The sequence below is a fragment of the Pseudochaenichthys georgianus genome, chromosome 12 (assembly GCF_902827115.2).
Source record: "Pseudochaenichthys georgianus chromosome 12, fPseGeo1.2, whole genome shotgun sequence".
NCBI classification, from domain to species: domain Eukaryota; kingdom Metazoa; phylum Chordata; class Actinopteri; order Perciformes; family Channichthyidae; genus Pseudochaenichthys; species Pseudochaenichthys georgianus.
The window spans coordinates 24,463,680-24,485,980 of NC_047514.1; positions in this window are offsets into that span (position 1 = coordinate 24,463,680).

The following is a 22,301-nucleotide window of genomic DNA, read 5'->3' on the forward strand; positions in this document are numbered from 1 at the left end:
TGCTGAATGTTATAGACTGGCACTACATCTAGATGCATGTTTGCTGGAATGGACACAGGGACATAAGGTTGTGACACATTTAAAAATGTAATTTATTCAAAGTTAAGCATTTGGTCCACACCTCAAACCCTCCTCTTCTTCTCTATACACGTCTTTCTGTATTGCTCACATCTTTCATGGGAATGGTGACTTGTTTTACTGCCACCCGTCTGTGTGTCAATACATGTTATCCCCACCTGGACAAACTGACAACCCTGTCTCCCAAAGAATGTCATTCCCTTACACCTTAACTGCATTCTCCATATTCATTTGAAGAGAAACATATTTTCTCATGGATTGCAGTTCAATCAATCAATCAATCAATCAATCAATCAATCAATCAATCAATCAATCAATCAATGTTTATTTATATAGTCCAATATCACAAATGTTACATTTGTCTCAGTGGTCTTCACAGTTTGTACATCATATCAGTACAGTACAGTTGCCATTTTTAGACAGGTGGAAAGCATTCTGAATTTAGAAAAATAACAACAATTAAATGAAAGTTATTATATTTTATAGAGACTTCTTCTCAGGACATTTGTTCATTTATTTTACATTTTTTAATTATTTGTATTGTTTGTATATTTATTTTGGTTTAAATGTTTAATATTTTTTTTTAATGGATCTATGTATTTATACTACTACTCTAATGCCCTACTTCATATCCTGGCAGTGTTACATTTAAAGAGAAACACACAACCGATACTCTGAATGAAATAATGATAGCCCAAGGGTCCAAGGTTAAAGTGACCATATCGGAGGCTTCAGGGCCAAGCTGCAACTTGTACAACTGTGAGGGCAGAGACACACAGCAGTCCTAATTGGACATTTCCATTTCACCAGGAGAGCAGCCAGAAGGACCCACAGTAGTTAGAGATGGCTGATTGCACACAGACAACTGGCTATCGGAACGGATCGATCAGCAAGAGCAGCTGGAACAAATCATACAGCACCCCCACCTCTAATCCTCTCTCCTTCACAGCCTCTGCTGTCTGCAGACATTCACCCTTTTAACTTTCTCTCTCTCTTGTCTCCCTTTTTTCCCTGAAATAGTGTCCTCTTCTTGTTAAACCAATTCCACCTCGTCTCACACACACACAATCCACCTGTTCCGTTTCACCCTCCCTCTGTCCGCAGTATACCCACTCCCTGTTCCAAATTAATTATAATTGTATTATAATAAGATATATTAAGGAGAAATATATATGAGGCTGGAATCTAGGACAATACCTCTCTGATAAAGTTGAAGTAATAATATGCAGTTTCACACTCTTATATCGCCAGTGCCAGGGACATTATCCCCATCACCTTTCCCATGCTAATGGAGTCATTGGTGGATGATCCCAGCCAGTAACACAGAGCATATCTCCGCTGTCACAGATAACCAAAGCATGTTAGACATTTGTCATTGCTTTTGATTTGTTTCTCCCATAGCAGTAGAATGAAAGTAGCAATTAGTTGATTAGATCGAAAGAAAATGAAAAATGTTGTTAGTTGTCCACACTGAGCTGGCTGTGTCTCTTATTGAGTCTCATCAGGTTGTCTGATACGTTCATAATTATCCTCATCTGTGTGTGATGGTGTGTTATTGAGAAAACCCTGACATTTCTCCAACATCATACTACTATTTCTTTTCTTTAACCTGTTAAACCCCAAGCCTGTTTTTCAGGTCTCAGGCTCGGAAATGACGTGCCCAGAACAAATTACCATATCTTCACTTCTAAAAGGGGTAAATTAATAATCTTTTTTCTCAAAGCAACCTGATGATTGACATCTCTTTTTAACCATTAGAGCCAATAGAATCGAGGGGAAGTTCCTCAAATCCATCTAAACATTACCCATTGGTGAATGAGTGATGCGTAGCCAGAATGCCCAAAACCGGAAGCTGTCATACGCTCTCGTAGCTATCATAATAGCTATATATGAAAACTCTGTTTTTGCCATAATTATGACGATGGATTATCAGTAATCATTTCAAAGTGACACAGACACATTGGATTAACCTATGGATCAACCTTCAGCAGCATTTTAATCGTTTTAATGTCATTGAACACCATTTTTGATCAGAACAACAGCTAAGGTAAGTAGGGGTGTAACGGTTTACAGAAGTCACGGTTCGGTTCGTACCTCGGTTTGGGGGTCACGGTTCGGTACGTGTTCGGTACAACAAGGAAAAGCAAAAAAAAGTCCCAAATGCATAATTGTTTTTTGCAGTTATCTTTTTTAACAGTAGTGCAAGTTTCGGCATGAAAATAAGGAACTCTAACATTTGGAATCATTAACTGTATTACACATTTAAAAACAAACCACAAACAGTAACACACACACACACACACACACACACACACACACACACACACACACACACACACACACACACACACACACACACACACACACACACACACACACACACACACACACACACACACACACACACACACACACACACACACACACACACACACACACACACACACACACACACACACACACACACACACACACACACACACACACACACACACACACACAGATGGCCATATTACAAACAAAAAGGTAAAATAAGCTGTACAACTAAAAAGAATGTCTTGAAAATATTAAAATGAATAATAAGAAAGTGTTTGAATCACAATCAATAAAAGGCAGTGCAGAACTGTATAACATCTCCTGATGTCAAAATATAAAATAAAATCTGTACCTTTAGGAGCAATGTCTAACATGTGTAATTAACTTGTGAGTGTGTGAGGCCATTATGCCTAAATAAAGGTACTCAAGCTTTACTCTATTTTCAAGTTTTTCTTCAAAAAGATGAGTTTGTCTACGTTGTCAGTAGTGAGGCCAGATCTGTTGGCGGTAACTATGTCACCGAGAAAACCCTCTCACTGGGGACTTAGGTGGCAGGTACAGCCAGGTAACAATGTGCCAACATGGCTACATTAGGATAAACAGACTCATTATCCTTCCACCAGGCAAGAGGGTTTGAATCGATTGAAATGCACTCCTGTGCCATGTAGGCAGACACTTCGTCCTTCAACTGCTGCTTCAAATCAGGCTGGTTACTCTGGCCAGGTTTAAAGAGTGGGCTAAAAAGTTCTTCCATGCCTGACCTCTTTGGAGGGGGGGGGTGCTGACTCTGCTGTTGCTGGTAATGAAGTGGCCTGTGATGTAGTCGCTGGACTGGCCTCTGTAGTCTCAACCTGCAGTAAAAAATGACAAAAACAGGTAATAAGTGAGTGCAGTGACCATTGTTACAATAAAATGTTTAGTTAAACCAGTTTAGCCCTGAGCCTGTTTTTCAGGTCTCAGGCTCGAAAATGACATTCCCAGAACAAATGACTGATATCTTCCCTTCTAAAAAGGGTTAAATTAATAATCTTTCAGATTGAACATGGTAAAAAACTGTAAATTATAGTGTCCGTCCAAAAATTATTTTGTACTTATAGTGAAAACTACCTTTGGATGATGGTGAGGTAGAATAAAAGCTTTAGGAATCCAAAGTACAACATATAATAAGTACCCTGTATCAAGATTGATGCAAAACAAGTGTAGTTTGACCTTTTTAGATAGATTTAGCAAAAACAACTCCACCTCTGGTGATTTGGGTGGAAATGGGGATTTTACCGTTTCTCTGGAACCCATTGGTCGATTTTGGTGATTGACATCTCTTTCTGACCGTTAGAGCCAATATAATCGAAGGGGATTCTCCCCACTCACACACATGGTAAAACAAAAAGGTGTGGGCTTCGCCCACACAGTTTTGCATGAGAGTGAAGCTGTCTCTAGGTCTGACATCTCAAAACCGAAAAAGCAGGTTTATTTCTAATGGATTATCAGAAATAATTTCAAAGGGACACAGACACATTGGATTAACCTATGGATTAACTTCAGCAGCGTTTTTATTGTTTTAATGCCATTGAAGACCACGTTTGACCAGACAAAGACACAGGTGAGCCATGTTAGCGTTTTTAGCTACCTAGCACCACATGTTTTGATGTCTGTTTTTGTTTATAAAGTCGCGATTTCATATAATTTAGTGATAATGAGGGTACTGTAGTGCCGAGAGATAGGGAGTCGGAGGCGGTGCAATGAAGGTGCAAAAAGGGTACTTTATTAGAGAGCAGAAAAGGACATGTTGTCCGGTTGCAGTCTTGGAAGAAGAGTGAAGTCAGGAGGGCACACAACATATATAGTAAACACATACAGGGTTCTTACACCTTTTCCAGTCAAATTCAAGCCCTTTTCAAGCATTTTCAAGGTGCATTTTCCAGCTTTTCAAGCATCTTACAGCTGTTGTAAATTACATATTTATATTCTTTCACACACACATACGGGTTTTGGGCCGAGGGCGACACCGTACTTCCGGTATCCGCCATTTCACGCGAGGTGCAAGCAGAATATCATAGTCTATTGCCTTAATCAATATCTAGTCAACTCTAAAATACCACATATATGCATTGGCATGATAATATTATTGTGACAAGTGGGGTATTCACCTGGTGTTTCCAGAAATTAGACGTAGATGCAGCCAAAATCGACGAAGGCCACTTTCAAGGTTAGTTTTTCCATACATCTGCAGGCAGTCTGTAAGGGCAATCCGACAACCCACACAGCTCTAGTTTACGCTGGTAACAACCTAGAGCACACCCCTCAAGTCCAGAGATGTAATCCGAAGACATGCAGCGATTTCTTCGGTCGTTAATTCAGAAAAAAAAACGAGTGCGCTCTGCCTGGCTACGTTAGCTACCTGTTTATATTAGCACCTCCAGGATATTTGCACCTCCAGGAAAATGGCGTATTTATATATATATATATATATGGCGCGCGTTGCATTGTGGGTAGCTCGTGACGTCACTGTGTGTGAAAGAATACACATACTCAAATTATTATTTCTCTACCTCACATTAAATCAGATGTTCTTTATGCTATAAACAACCAAATGTGTGTTTCGTGATAGCATTCTACACGAGGATGAAAAATTAAAGAAAATAAAATTAAGTTTAATATTTCAAAATTAGTGATCTGTACGTAGACTGGGCCTCCCATATAACCTGTCTGAGCCAATATAAAACAATCAGCCAATTAACTTTTCAATATATTATTGATTACTATTTTTGAGGTACATTTAGGTTGGCAGTAAACATAAGTCAAAGGTAAATGGTGTACTATTACTCCACTACATGTATTTAATACCTTTAGTTACTTTACAGATGTGGATTAATGATGTGAAATATAATCAAGTGTTAAATCAGACTTTAGTTCCACCTGGAGTAAACAAGCTACCAAAGCCATTCAAACTAGCTGCACCTTTACCAGCTTTGAGAACACTTTGATGATCAATCATTATAAAACATATCATATATATTATTCTGAAATGGACCAATCTGCACAATGACTACTTTTATTGTCGCTACTTTCACTATATTTTGATGAGAATACTTTTCTACTTTTACATTTTGAATGCAGGACTTTTACTGTGACAGAGTATTCCTACACTCTGGTACTCCTACTTTTACTAAGTACAAGATCTGAGTACTTATCATTTCACTACAAGATCTGAGTTGTACTTTTACTCAAGTACAATATCTGAGTACTTATTCCACCTCTTGTAGTGTATTAGTCTGAATTGTAGCTTAAAAAACCAGGCAGAGCTGCATAAAAATAGACTCACAATGGTAACAAGTGGAAAATAATATTTAAAAATGTGTACAATGATTTGTAGGTAATGCTACTCAAGACACCTGATTTATACATCTTCAAAGGAAGACTGTGTTCATTCTACAATTACATGGGATTAAAGCAAAATGTAGTTTTACTTGTATAATACTTACATTTTATATAAAAGACAGTTTGTTTTCATCTGTTTTCAAATAAACAAAGTATTGGCTTTCAGAATATTAAACTTGTTTCAGCAACTTTGAAGCTTGTAACGGCATAATTACAAGCAGAGAACGGACTAATGTAACATCACAGTAAGCATAACAACAGCTGGTGTTTCTTGTAAGTGACAGTGTTTCCCCGGTACACAAATGCAAAAATACACAAACACACTCGCGAGCTTCCCCCAGACCAGTAATATAAACGAAAATGTGTCTTCGGGTCAATGTGACTGATTTCGATAGATCAAGTCACATTTGGTTTAGTTACGAAACATACTACCAGTAGAAATACATTGCTTTCAAAATCGCTCTGTCGAATCAATAGATTATATTTCGTGACTAACACGAAATGCCATGAGTGCTTCATCCTCTGAACACCACACGGTGGCGTCTGTAACGCTCCTCTGAAATGATTGTCCCCTGCAATTATTATTATCCCTCAATCGAGTTCGCTATTCAGCTAGCTAACGTTAGCTTAAACAAACGTAACATGCAACGTTAGCCTAATCTAAAATGCTCTAATGCGGCATACCTTTCATGTGGCTCGTCAGCGCAGACTCTCCCATCGTTATTTTTGCAAACTTTGCAGGAGGCTACTCGTGGGCTTGACCCTCGTCTTAGCCATGGCTTGTATTTGTCTTCTGCGAATGCCCAGGTCACACGTAACACCAACACTTGCAGGTCGCGCGCATAGCGCGGGAAGGCCGCAGCGGAGCTGTTTTATGTAGAAGCGAAGCAATTCTTTTCTTTTAATCTAAAAGCGAACTATTCAGTCAGACAGCAATTTATTGTAAAAGTAAAGCATTTACATTTTCAAGCACTTTATCTCAATTTCAAGCACCATTCCCAAAAGTCAAGCACTTTGAAACCTTGAAAACACCACGTCAAATTTCAAGCATTTTCAAGGATTTCAAGCACCCGTACGAACCCTGCACATAACATATCCATGTGGGAACAATAGCCCCAACTGTAGTTCCATGTATGAATTGTGTCCCAGTGTATTAATAGGTGGTCACCACAGTACCCTTCGATTCTGTGTCACCTCACAATGTGAAATGATTTGTTGGATGTGTTGAATGTGTTGGATGTGTTGGATGTGCAGCAAAGATAAATAAATGAGTGAATTTCGGTGCAGTCATCTGTTAGCATTTTTTGCTGGCTCGCTCCAGGGAGGAAGTCGCTTTACAGACATTACATTCGTATCGCATCTGTCAAAGCCTGGATTTCATAGTGAATTGGAAGAAAAGCTGTCCTCTTCCCTCTCAGACAATCGTTTATCTGATAGTGGAATTCAACTCAGCCAGCAGCAGAGCGCGGCTCTCGCGGCAGTGAGTGGAGAAACGGACAGCTCTCCTCTGGTGTGTCACAAACCCGCACAGCCCTCTCCCTGACGCAGCTGCCCGGCTGGCGTCAGCTGGTCACGTGGGGATCCCCCTTGGTCTCCCCCACAGGTGGAGTCTCCAGAGGTGGTTCATTCGCTGCAGAAGCCTGCTGTTTTGACCTATTGGTTTATAAACTGCAGAGCTCGCGGCATTCCTCTGTCCCAGATATGCCTCCTACACACGGTCATAATAAATCCACGAGCACCTTTATAACGCCTTGTGTGGACAGCACTGCACACACCACTACTCATCCCCTGGGCGTGTACACGACTCATGATGAGAGCCAGAGTGAAATGCAGCGTGTGGAGATTCCCTCGCAGCCCTTTCGCCTCAAGAAGCGCGAGCGGCTCCCCCGTTGCTGTACAATCAAACATGTGTTGATTTGCACAGACAACAGGCCACGGCTATGGAAGCAGCCTACCTCAACCGCCAGGGAGGAGTACGATCTGCGCAGCTTCTGAACGCAGCCAGGCGGCTGCTGTTCTGGGCGCGCACACATGTTGCTCTCCATCAGAGCAATGTATATTCCCGGCGAAATTAACAGAGGGGCTCGCAGAACGCGGCAGCCGTTGTATGCGAGGAGTATGGAGACTCAGACCTGTGTCACGCACACTGGCACCTCAGTGGGATTTGGCTTTGGTCTTACGCGCACTAAAGCAAAGCCCCATTTGAACCTGATCAGCTTCCCCTTAAACTGTTATCAGCCAAAGTAGTACTGCTTTTGGCTCTATCAGAGAAAAGGGTGAGTGATTTGTCTGCTCTCTCTGTGGCTCCGTCATGTCTCCAGATCCAAGGAGATGGCAGTTCAGCTGTTTTACGCCCTAACCCGGCTTCATGCCTAAGGTCATCACAACTCTTTTAGGTCAAGAGTGATCACCCTGACTGGCTTATTCCCCCCTCCTTACAGGTCAGAGGAAGAAGCCACGTCTCATCTCCTCTGTCCTCTGCGCGCGCCGTCTTGCTATGTGCCTAGAGCGCCTGTTTGGGCACTATAGAGAGCGCTCGATAGGGCAGCCTCTGTCTGCACAACGGCTGTCATCCTGGCTGTGTGAAGCTGTGTCACAGGCATATGTCTCCTCTGGGGTGGAGCCCCCAGAGAACATCAATGCGCACTCCACCAGAGGAATTTCCTCCTCCACGGCGTTGCACGGAGGAATGTCAGTGGAAGATATTTGCACTGCTGCATCTGACCCCCTGTTCATTTATTCATTTTTATTTGAGGGATGTCTCCCTTTCCTCTCTGACAAACCCTGTACTGGGTGTCCTGTCGGAGTGAGTGACGTCAGGGATCCAGCTGTGCGCCTCTCTCCTGCCTCTCGGCACGGGGAGAGCGACCCTTTTCCCCTCTTATAGGAGGGATGTTCCTTTTTCCTCTGACACACTTTGTACGGAGTGCCTGGTCAGAGTGAGTGACGTCAGGGATCCAGCTGGGCGTTCTCCTACTTGTCTGACACGCAGAGAGCTGCTGTTCCCCCTCTATGATCGCTGGACAAGGTGGGACCTTCGTCTCTACTTTCTCACAGCGGCCGGTATGTATTGTTCCCAGCCTTCACCCCGTCGGGAAGATAGGCATGTTTTGCTATGTTCCAGGGACGTTTGTCAAGTGTCCCCTCCCATCAAATTTCATTTTTCTTTTCCTAAAGATTCGGTCCAATTGCGTCCCTCGCAATTGCACTCCGGTAAGGCCGATCACCTCTCGCAGCAAGATGTCAGAACAAAGTGAAAAACAAACAATGGAATAAAATATTATTAATATGTCGGGTAGCTAGTAATAGATTTATTTATTTTCTTCTCAGAGTGTACCAGAATGCATAGTTAATGTTAGTATTTCTAAAAATCTCCTGGGGGAGAATCCCCCCAGACCCCCCTGCTGGGGTTGGGTTTTCAGCATGTGTGCCTTAATCAATTCAGCTTTGATTCCATCATCTCATTAAACCTTTTTTAAAAGCATACTTTAGTTCTGTGAAGGGATATAAGAGATATATGCACTGTACTTCACTTTTATTAATATTGTATGCTGAAAAGCGTATATATTACAGCACCATTTTTTGTTGAATAGATTTGAGTGCTTCAAAATGTTGGGTCGCGATGTATTGACCAAGTAAAAAGTGGGTCCCGAGGCCTGACCAGTTGAGAACCACTGATTTAAAACAATGTATATCTTTTTTTTCATCTTGTCTGCTCAAGGGCCCCTGGGCACTTGCCCAGGTTGCCCATATGGTTAATCCGGCCTTGTCAGTGATGATACTTATACCCCTAGAATCTGTGGAATCTCAGCTTGCTAATCGATATCTTGTTTGTGCAGATCCGATATGTAATAAGGGTATTCATACATAGAGTTCTGTGCTAAGTGTGTAAGCACTTTTTCGCTCCGGGCTCATTTAGACGCTTCTTGTGAGACTTGTGTTTTGTTTCGGTAAAAATGGTTCGTATCGTCAGTTAGCTGAGTTTCTTCCCGTTAACCGGGTATAATACATTAATAGGTTTTTAAATGTTAAGAAACCCTGAGACACAGTTTCGTGAAAAAAATACCTGTAGCCCCCGCTATGTTCAATCTGAATTTACTTTAAAATAAAAAAACTCTATATTGATTTTGACTTTTCTACATCCAACTCACAGGTTTATCATTGCTTTGAGAAAAAAGATTATGAATTTACCCCTTTTAGAAGTAAAATTATAGTAATTTATTCTGGGAATGGCCTGAGGCCCGAAAAACAGGCTTGAGGCTTCACTGGTTAAAAAAAGCAATAGTTCAGGGGGCACGTAGGAGCAGCGACATGTGAGGACGCAGTTTTCTGAGCTCTGCTTGGGAAGAACCTATCAAAAGTTATTTTCGCCTCTTTTCTCGCTCCCGTGGGGCAAATGTGTCTCTAAAGTGTTCAGCTATCTAAAAGTGACCGTGTTTTGATTTGGTTGTACATAAAACTCTCAAAAGATGCCGAAGAACCAAAGACCGAAACCAGGCCCAAACGCCTCGGACTCGCCTGAGGAAGACACGGCCGGGTCGCTGGAGCCGCTGTCGGATACACAGGCAATCATGATGTTAGGAAGGAGAACGCAACTTTCGTAACACGCATTGAAGGCCTTGAGGAGGGGGCTAATTGCTATGCTAACCGGGTAGTGGAACTCGAGGCTAAAGTTACGCTGTCCTCACAAGTAAACAGGTTGGTGGACAAAACCGAAGATCTAGAGTCTCGACAACGGAGAGATAATTGTCGACTAGTCGGTGTGGCGGAAGGGACTGGGAATATTCGACCAGAGAAAGCCATAGCTCAACTACTGCAGGATGCTCTGAGCCTGGACTACACACCGACGCTTGACCGTGCACATAGGGGCTTGCAGCCGAAACCAGCTGATGGGGATGCCCCGAGGCCGATCATTATTAAATTCCACTACTTTCAGGAGAAAGCAGATATTATACGGAAAGCCATGGGAGCGGGGCCCATCTTCCACAACGGCAAGCATCTACATCTACCTGGACTACACACTCTCGGTAAGGAAAAGGAGGGAGGCCTTTACTGAGGTCCGGGGGCTGCTGCGCAGATGCCCTGGTGTGAAGTATGGACTTGTGTATCCAGCCACACTTAAAATCACAACCTCAGCTGGAGAGCAAAAGTCATTTGAAGACCCAACCAAGGCAAAGCACTACATTGAGACGGATTTGCACCCGCGGGACCCGGAGGGAGAGTGATAATCAATATTGATAATCAATATAATCAATATTTCTATTACTGCAGCTGCAGGATAATGTCACAGCCTGTGTCACAATGACTACATTGGTTGCGCTTTATGTGTGGACTATGGACAATGAGTCAGGGAAATGACAACAATGCAGATTTTCCTAAGTTATAGCTGTTTATATATCCCAACTGTAGGTGTTTAAGGCTGTTTTAAGTTATGACCACATAAGTGCAGCAATGTCTGTACTATGAGAAGGGCCATGTTTCATTTAAATTCATATTGTTCTGCCCTTGCACAGTTCAGTCGAGTGTTTAGGTTAGTCTTGACATGTTATATGCCTAAGAGTAGGACAAGTGCATAGGGCAGTCTCAGGCTTTTAGAAGACCAGCCCGGGGATCCAGGATGGTAAGAGTTTATTTTGTGTTACTTTTTTAGCTTTTGTCTGTTTTTAATGGTACTTTTTTGTTTTTCTATTGTTTCGTGCCTTAACCCAATATTGCACATATGTGTTCAGATTTTGCCAACTTTCATGTCCAGACCATGTATCCAATGGCAGAGTTATGGCTCCTGATGCTGTAGAATCTAGATAAACAACAAGGTGCATTCTCTTTCATCAGCTGGAATGTCAAAGGCCTAAATAATATGGTGAAACAGAGTAAAATATTCATCCATCCATCCATCCATCCATCTTCTCCCGCTTATCCGTGGTCGGGTCGCGGGGGTAGCAGTTCCAGCAGAGAGCCCCAAACTTTCTTTTCCCTGGTCACATCAACCAGCTCTGACTGGGGGATCCCAAGGCGCTCCCAGGCCAGCGAAGAGATATAATCCCTCCACCTGGTCCTAGGTCTACCCCTTGGTCTCTTCCCAGCTGGACGTGCCTGGAACACCTCCCTAGGGAGGCGCCCAGGTGGCATCCTAACTAGGTGCCCGAACCACCTCAACTGGCAACTTTCAACGCGAAGGAGGAGCGGTTCAACTCCGAGTCCCTCCCGGATGACCGAACTTCTCACCTTATCCCTACGGGAGACACCAGCCACCCTGCGGAGAAAACCCATCTCGGCCGCTTGTATCCGCGATCTCGTTCTTTCGGTCATGACCCATCCTTCATGACCATAGGTGAGGGTAGGAACGAAAATGGCCCGGTAGACAGAGAGCTTTGCCTTCTGGCTCAGCTCCCTTTTCGTCACAACGGTGCGGTAAAGCGACTGCAGTACCGCTCCCGCTGCTCCGATTCTCCGGCCCATCTCACGCTCCATTGTTCCCTCACTCGAGAACAAGACCCTGAGATACTTGAACTCCTTCACTTGGGGTAAGGACTCATTCCGTACTTGGAGTGGACAGTCCATCGGTTTCCTGCTGAGAACCATGGCCTCAGATTTGGAGGTGCTGATCCTCATCCCAGCCGCTTCACACTCGGTTGCGAACCGATCCAGTGGGTGCTGAAGGTCGAAATCCGATCCATGTATTTTACAAACAGGATTGGTGACAAAGCGCAGCCCTGGCAGAGGCCAACCTGCACCGGATATGGGTCCGACTTACTGCCGAGGACCCGGACACAGCTCTCGCTTTGGAAGTACAGAGATTGAATTGCCCTGAGTAGATACCCCCTCACCCCATTCTCCCGCAGCACCTCCCACAGTAACTCCCTGGGAACTCGGTCATACGCCTTCTCCAAGTCTGCAAAAAAAAAATGTAGACCGGATAAGCGTACTCCCAGGCAGGCCCCCTCCAGGATCCTTGCGAGAGTAAAAAGCTGATCTGTCGTTCCATAACCAGGACGGAATCCGCATTGTTCCTCCTCAAGTAAAATATTTGCCCAGTTAAAATCATTGAAGCCTGATGTGATGTTTCTGCAGGAAACACATTTGAACATTAACTCCCAAAAGAGACTAAGATGCAGTTGGATTGGACAAGTGTATCATTCACGTTTTGATTACAAAACCAGGGGCACAGCAATTTTAATTAGAAAGGGGATACCTTTTGAACTCTCTGAAATAATATCTGATCCCAACGGTAGATATATTGTTGCAGTTGGCAGGTTGTTTAATACTCCTTTAATATTGGCTAACATCTATGGACCGAATTGGGATGACTCACAGTTTTTCATAAACTTCTTCTCAGCCCTCCCTGACCTCTATAAATTGGTATTGGGTGGTGATTTTAACTGCATTCTCCATGCCCACCTTGACAGATCCAACCCTAGACCTAATAGTACCCTGTCAACATATGCGATAGCTATAAACTCCTTCCTGCGGCCTATCTGACCCATGACGGGCAAAACATCCTAATACTAAACAATTTTCGTTTTTCTCCCCTGTCCACCATAGCTATTCCAGGATTTATTATTTCATTGTAGATGACCAATTACTTCCCTTAATCCCCAGGAGCCAGTACCACAGCATTGTGTTATCAGACACATGGTGTGGTACTGTGTTATGGTCCAGTACAAATGGATATGATGTTTCCTGGTAATATACTGTAGCACCCCAACGCACCTGGTGTCTCGACCCCCATTTGCTTTCATATGAACACTTTAAAACTTACCTCAGTGGCCAGATTGACTTTTTTCTAGAAATTAATGACACCAAGGATATTTCGAGGAGTGTTCTATCGGAATCCCTAAAAGCTTACATCAGGGGACAGGCTATTTCATACACTGCACATAAAAATAAAGAGCGATCTAAGAAACTTAAAAAACTGACACACAGCATTGCAGATGTTGATAGACGGTATGCTCTCTTGCCCACGGCAGATCTTTTTAAAGAAAAAGTACTGCTTCAATCTGAATTTAACACACTTTCGAAGTGGAGAGCTGAAACAAATATTTTAAAAACTAAACAGGTTTACTATGGGGACAGAGCAGGGAGACTCCTCGCACTTCAGCTCAAGCAGCAGGCGGCTGGACAGACGATCCCAAAGATCAATACAGGTGCCGATTCGACTTTGCATAATCCCCAAATCATTAATGACCAGTTTAAGCAATACTATTCTACATTATATGAATCAGAGGTAGATGTTAACTTGTCTGAAATTCAGTCATTTCTGGATTCCTTACATATCCCAAAACTCTCACCAGTACTCCTTAGAACAGCCATTAACGGTTGGAGAAATAGAAGGCGCAATCAGATTGTCTAGTACAGGGAAGGCACCAGGTCCGGATGAGTTTCCCATCGAGTTTTATAAGGAATACTCCTCAAGACTTGTGCCGGTTTTAAAATCGGTTTATGAAGAATCACTGGTTATTGGTAAATTGCCACCAACACTCTCTCAAGCGACAATTTCAGTGATATTGAAAAAAGACAAGGATCCCTCACAGTGTAGTTCCTATAGACCAGGGGTCTGCAACCTTTTTGACCAAAAGAGCCATTTTGCTCCTTTTTCCAAAAAAAACGTTTGTCTGGAGCCGCAAAACATATTTCATAGTTTTTTATTATTATATCAGACAAAAACTACATTTTGTTTGCATTTATTAGGCTATTTATTACATGATATAAAACTCTTAACCTCTAATAAGAAACAAAGAACTCTTATAAGGAGAATTACAAATAATACACAGGCCTACTTTAAAATAAATTAAACACAACACTTGGGGAGTCCTCTGCACATTTGAAGGAAAACAAGTATTATTGAACTGGGCCCACTTTGAAATAAATAAAACATATAGCTGCACCCTAAAAAGAGTTAAAGGTAGGGTAGGTAAGAATGGAGAAACCAGCTCGAGTGCGCTAGAATTTGAAAGTACACAACCGGAACAAATATGCCTCTTCCTTCAGACTTTCTTACAGAGCCCCTCCTCCAACACACACGAACGTGCACATGACCAATGAGGGCACGAGATAAGTTTGTGCACAGATGGAAGGCTGACAGGCAGGTAGGCCATCCGGCTCAGATGATTGGTCGTGCGTTTTACAGCGCCACGGCTTCCAGAGATAAATTTTTGTATGTATTTCTTGTCAAAGCATTTAATATATTCATTGCTATCGGGACGTTAAGAGCATTCCATGGAATATAACAAAAAGTGTTTTCTGAAATAAATGACATACCCCATTGAATTATGACTGAAGATCGTCAGCTGTCTTCCTCTCCCTTGTTGTTCCTCGATATGTAAAGGCTGCACCACCGTCAGGCCCGGTTCCAGAACAAAATTACTAAGGGTGCATCTGAGATTAGAGAGGGTGCAGTGGTAAAGGGCTATTTTTATAAATGGGAGTGGACATAACACCCTCTAGGGGGGTCCTCACCTCCTCTAGGGGGGTCTGGGGGCATGCTCCCCGGGGAAGATATATATATATTTTTTTAAATATTGAAGTTAAAAGCATCAATCTGGTGCACTTTGAGAGCAAAATGAAGAGATCTATGGATACATCTCAACACCCATATGAAACAGAACTGTAAGCAGGTTTACTATTTCTTCATGGATATTTTACAAATCACTCCCCTTTCAAGACCGAAATGTCTACAGGCATTACGATGCACAGATGACATCTTTTTTAGAGGAATATTCCAGCCAATCTCTGTTGTGGAACCATTAGCTGCAAAATGAGCGCCTTACCCCACTGTACAGGCGAGTTGGGTACTTTTTTAAATGGCAGGTTCTGTTCTCCCGAGGTCCTCTGGCACTTGCGGGCCGCCGAGGGGTGGCGGTGTTTTGGGGCAACGAAGAGAGCTACCGCGGGTAACGTAATGTCCCCATGATCTGAACTGTTATTACCTGACAATGTTATTTAACCATGACAATGTTATTTAACCACAATTACATATTACTATATTCTTATTCTTATTATTACTACTATTATTATTATTATTGTTATTATATATGTAATATTTTTCACTTTTAATTAAAAAAAAAAAATGTTTACTTTTAATTTTTCAAATGAGGGTGCATAACAACTCAACTGAGGGTGCAATGCACCCTTATGCACCCCCGTAGAACCGGGCCTGCCGTTGACAACTTCTCTCTACATATCAAACATACCGGTAAACCAGCATCGTTTGCTGTAAAAGCATATAACTCTGTCCACACAGAATTAAATCCTGTGTTCCTCCGGTACTTTTCTTTGATTTATCCATAGATCGCTCATCGAGCCGGGGCTTATTCGCCTCCAAGAAAAGGCGCTTGCGCGGGGCCGTAGCAGGATGTGCCGCATATTTTAGTTGACCTAATTAAAACCGTTTTGTTTTTTATTTATGTGTCACAGTATCACCTCAAAATACAAGATACGAAACATTTTCAACCATTTAACAAAATATAAATAGTCCTACAAATACCTTTATTTTATTTCCTTCTTATTTTTGTCTAAACTCAAGGGAGCCAGAGCAGAGGGCTTAAAGGGCCGCATGCGGCCCGTGGGCCGCGGGTTGCCGACCCCTGCTATAGACCAATCAGCCTTCTTTGCTGTGATATTAACTAAAGTCCTTGCGCAGCGATTAGAAGCTTTTATTCCTACCATTATTGATAAAGACCAAACTGGTTTCATCTCTGGGCGACATTCATTTTTTAATGTACGGCGGTTATTTAATTTATTATTGTCCCCTAAATCCACAGTACGTTTCCAGGGGCAACACAGTGTATAAAACATCTCTATATGCGGATGACTTGCTTTTGCAAATATCAGACCCAATAGAAAGCATGCCATATGTTCTCTCCTTGCTGAAGACATTTGGGAGCATTTCAGGTTACAAAATTAATTTGTCAAAATCTTTACTGTTTCCTCTCAATGACTTGGCAAGGCTGGATGATTATGGTCATCTGCCCTTTAGGATAAAAATGTACTTACTTGGGTATTGAGATAGCAGGCTCGGTAAAGGATATTTTTAAGTACAATTATAAATCTATCTTGGAACGCACCAAGAATGATCTAGATAGGTGATCGATGCTGCTGAAAACGACAATATTGCCCAGATATTTGTACCTGTTTCAGATGATTCCGATTTGTATCCCAATATCCTTTTTTGCCCAACTAGACAGCCTTATCTCTGCGTTTATATGGAATAAGAAGCCTGCACGCACAAAGAAGGCAAATCTGGAGAGGGTCAAATCTGAAGGTGGTTTGGGTCTACCTAATTTCCTATTTTATTACTGGGCAGCTAACATTGCTAAACTCACATACTGAATTACCACATTTGCATACAAGGAGGGCCCAATATGGGCTACAATGGAGTTGGAGTCCACACTCCCAGTTTCCCCAATCTAATTTTTAACTACCCCCCTTCCAATTAAGATCTGGGGTCAATTTAGGAAACATATGAATCTGAAAAGCATATGCAGTTTCTCACCAATAATGTCCAATCATCTTTTTACACCATCCCATTTGGACATGACATTTGCTGTTTGGCATAGAAGTGGCTTGGTCTATTTTCAAGATCTTTTTAGTGACGGCAGTTTTGCATCCCTTACACACTTGTGTAGGGATCACAACATACCAAAATCTCACTTTTTTAGATACCTCCAGGCTCGGTCTTTTGCGTCTAAACATTTTCCAGGATATCCATGTCCACCCTCTAAAGATCTAGCTCACTCGGTTCTTAATGTGAATCCATTTAATAAAGGGGCTGTGTCCAAAATATATACATTGATTCTGAATAACTGCTCTCCCACATGGGACAAAACTAAACAAGCATGGGAAGGAGATATTGGTGATTCTATTTCAGAGGAAGCCTGGGAAAGCATTGTTTCACGTATACACACCTCTTCTTTCTGTATTAGACATGGATTAATCCAATGTAAGGTGGTACACCGGCTACATTACTCCAACGACAGACTAGCTAAGATCTTTCTCAGTGTCGCTCCAACCTGTCCCAGGTGTCATTATTCTCCTGTTTCCCTGGGCCATATGTTCTGGTCATGTCCGTCATTAAGCAGTTTCTGGGCTTCTGTGTTTCGGTCACTCTCTGCAATATCTGGCAGGATGCTATCTCCTAATCTTCAAACAGCTATTTTTGGAACTGTTGATACTGGACTAGGGTTCTCCTCCCTCCACAAAAATGCGGTTGCATATGCGTCGTTGCATACCCACCGTCTCATACTGCTAAATTGGAAAGGAAAAAATCCCCCTTCCTATATTCACTGGATGAGGGAAGTGATGCTTGGGCTTGACTTGGAAAAATTGAGATATGCAGTGCGCGGTTTAGTCAACACATACGACAAAACTTGGTCGCTATTTATTACCCATGTTAGAGGCCTATCCCTCACCTGATTCACTTTGCATTTGTCTTTGACTATTCACCTGGGCACTCTGGGGTCCTTAATTGTGGGCTTGAAGTTGTTACGTACCTTGTCACACTAAGGGTTTAGAAGGCTGGCAATAACAATAGCATAAACTAAAATGCTTATTTGGGTTATGTGTGTGATGTTTTATTATATCTGATTATCTACTCGTATACTGTCTATCGTCATTTTTGTTGTATGTGCTTATTTTGGTCTATTCCTTATTTTTTAATGTATTTTACTTGTATTTATATTACATTACGTTGCATTTAGCTGACGCTTTTATCCAAAGCGACTTACAATAAGTGCATTCAACCAAGATGATACAACCTTGAAGAAAACAGAATCATATAAATACATCAGGTTTCATAGAGCCAAACCTTTCAAGTGCTACTCAACTGGCTATAGATAAGCCAGTCCTTTATTAGTATATAAGTGCTCTGTTAGCAATTATTTGTTAGTAATTCTATCGCTCGAGGTGGAGTCGAAAAAGATGAGTTTTCAGTCTCCCCCGGAAGATGTGCAGGCTTTCTGATGTCCTGGTGCAACCCAGTCTCACGGCATTTCGTGTTCACCAACACGATTTTTAATCTATTGATTCGTGTTCACCATCACGATTTGCCCCTTTTTTTCGTGTTGCACAGCACGATTTTAAAAGCAATGTATTTCTACTGGTAACGTGTTTCGTGCCTGCAGGCTGCAGCACGTCTTTTTCTCCGGTCGGGTCGTGGAAGACCGGAAGCTGTGTGGTTCATAAAAACATGTTCTTACTCAATATCAAGCCACAATTATTGCTTTTATTTTAAATCGTATAATTTCGGACTTTTGTTGCCGTCTGTGAGGAAAATAAATGGGGCTCAGAGCCTCAGAATACTGAAATCTGTATTTTTAAATATTTGTTTCCTTCTAATTTGTCCATCCATCCATCCATCTTCTCCCGCTTATCCGTGGTCGGGTCGCGGGGGTAGCAGTTCCAGCAGAGAGCCCCAAACTTTCTTTTCTAATTTGTTATTCTTTTCAAAATAACACACTTTTATTTACTCACCAATAACACACAATTATCCTTGCTTTTATTTATTGGTTTAATTCCATAATCTCTGGCTTTTTTGGCGTCCGTCAGGAACTGAATTTCAAAATAAAAATAACCGGAAACAGACGTAGGCATATAAGGGACATTTCGAGCATCATTGCGATTGTCAACATTTCTGGTTTAGGATGGCCGAAGACACTACACTACCCATAATCCCCAGCTATCGTTTAGGACTACAGTTCCCGTAAGGTTACGCAGAGCGTCAAACAGCTGTGTGAAATGGAACGAAACCACGCCAGACTATCCAAAACTGGAATCGAACACCCCCCCAGAACTACACATGCTGGCTTTTGTGTTTCGCAAAATGTTCTATGGGACGTCTCTACTGAACGTTTTCGTTTTTCCCACAATTAGAAGTTGCCATTATTAAACACATTGGTGTTATCAAATGTAAACATATAATTAATAAATGGGTGAAAATCACTTGTGTCCATAATGCGCAGCATTATATTAATGCCGTATACCCACATGACAGCTCATTGCTACTTTGTAATTATACACCACTACAATTCAGAGGTTAACCTGGTATTTTTACTCCACTGCATTTATTTGAGTTACTTTGCAGATTCTGATTAATTATGTGAAATATAAACAACCCTTAAATCAGACTTTAGTTACACCTGAGTAAAATTCAGGTAAGGTGATTGTCAAGTGCCAACAATCAGGAGAGATATTTGATAGTTGGTGCTTGAGAAGACTAAACATGTATCTGCAATTGACATGAATGGAAACAAGTAATAAAGTATATTCATTACTCGTTATTCTCTACTAATAGTTAATTAAAGACTGTATATTATGGCTATTTTGCACATCCCTTTCAAGATTTTCAAAGGTTTATTGACATATCATACACAACTACGGTGTAGTTATGCAATGAATGAAACACTTGGGTCACAGGTTCCTCAATAGTGCATTACAAGACATCTATCAATATGTGTATACCTCCACCATTAAACTGTCATATTCTGCACATTTCTTATTCTATCTACATACATAAGAGTATAATTAATGTGTATAATATCAGTTAAAATAAGTGCTTCAACATAGTTAATATTGCAGGAAAGCAATATATTAGACGTTAATTACTTTGTCAGGCTTAATATTTAATGTTTAAATAAAGGTTAATCCGTGTTTCTGTTTTGCACCTCCTCCTATTAATATCTGTGCATCCTGCACTAAACTGTTTATTGTAGAGATCACTTATAGTATCTTCTTGATTTTTTATATTCTATATTTATACTTTCCCCCTATGAAAGTATGTACTCTTAATATTTTTTTAATCAAATATAACACATAAAAACAATAATTCAATAACGTGCTTTAACCACTAGGAGGTGCACACAAGGTGCACACAGCCATACTAACTTTGTATTATTAGTGTGTATGTACAACATCTGAAGATGTATAGTTTTATGCATGCTTTCCCATCATTTTACAGCATATTGCTATACTATTTCAGACTCAGTATTTACATTCTTACATTCAAAGAAAATCAGTAATATCTTTGAAAACTACAGTCCTTTTCTATCAGCTGTGCACCGTTATGGTGTAAATATAACCTAGCTATGAATTAGATCAAATGTAAAAGTCAGCCGAATTAGTGTTGATACTGCAAGGAGACGTATTGTGTGAAGAGAAATTGAAGATGTTGTTTAATTGTTGATATATTTATGATCCACGTCAAGTATTCAGTTTCGGCGCCATTTCTTCCAGTTTTTCCAAAGGTCTTCTCATCAGGGCTCTATAAATAAAGAACTACGGCAGATCTGTAATATGTAATGCAGCCGAACTGTGTATTACAATGCCGTTATGTGATGACTTTCAAAGAGAAAAGCAAGAGCACTCGGAATTAAGTATTTTATACTTTTAAAATGTTTTCCTGGACCAGAACCTGCGTTGTTTTCTGGGTCAGCTGGGGACGCATCCTCCTGATGTTGTAAAGCGCGTATCTGCAGCAGCGGGTTGTAACAGCTATGTTTGCAGTGAAGGACAGGTTGTTATCTAGGGTCACACCCAGATTCCTTGCTGTCTGAGTCGGGGAAACAATAGAGGTGCCGATGTTGATTGTTAGGTCAAGAGAGGGACAATCTTTTCCCGGAAGGAAAAGCAGTTCAGTCTTGTCAAGGTTGAGCTTGAGGTGATGAGCAGACATCCACTGAGAGATGTCCGCTAGACAAGCAGAGATGCGTGCGACGACCTGGGTCTCTGAGCGGGGAAAGGACAGAATTAATGGGGTGTCGTCAGCGTAGCAGTGGTATGAAAAACCATGCGGGCTAATGACTGATCCGAGCGAGTTTGTGTACAAGGAGAAGAGGAGGGGACCAAGAACAGAGCCCTGAAGGACCCCTGTAGTTAATTGACAAGGGTCGGACTCGGACCCTCTCCAAGTTACCCTGAAGGTACGGTCTTTGAGGTATGAGGTGAGGAGGGAAAGTGCATAGCCTGAAACTCCAAGTTCTTGGAGAGTGCGACGGAGGATCTGATGATTCACCGTGTCGAATGCAGCAGACAGATCCAGAAGGATGATGACAGAGGAGAGGGATGCTGCTTTGGCAGTGTGCAGTTCCTCAGTGACAGCAAAGAGGGCAGTTTCTGTGGAGTGACCTGCCTGGTGCGGATCCAGAAGGTTGTTCTGATGGAGATAACAGGAGAGTTGTTTAAAGACAGCACGTTCAAGTGTTTTAGACAGGAACGGGAGGAGAGAGACAGGCCTGAAGTTTATAAAATCAGACGGGTTGAGAGTGGGTTTCTTTAGGAGAGGGTTTACTCTTGCCTCCTTGAGACTGTTTGGAAAGTGACCAGAAATTAGAGAAGTGTTGATTAAATGGGTGAGAAACGGTAGAATATCAGGAGCGATAGTCTGAAGGAGGTTTGAAGGGATAGGGTCCAGAGGACAGGTGGTAGGGCGGGTAAGGAGGTAATGAGGGTAAGAACCTCACTTGGAGAGAGAGGGGAAAAGAAGGTTAGTGTGTGGGTGAAGGGAGGGTCTGGTGACCCAGCGGTGAGTAAAGGTGAGT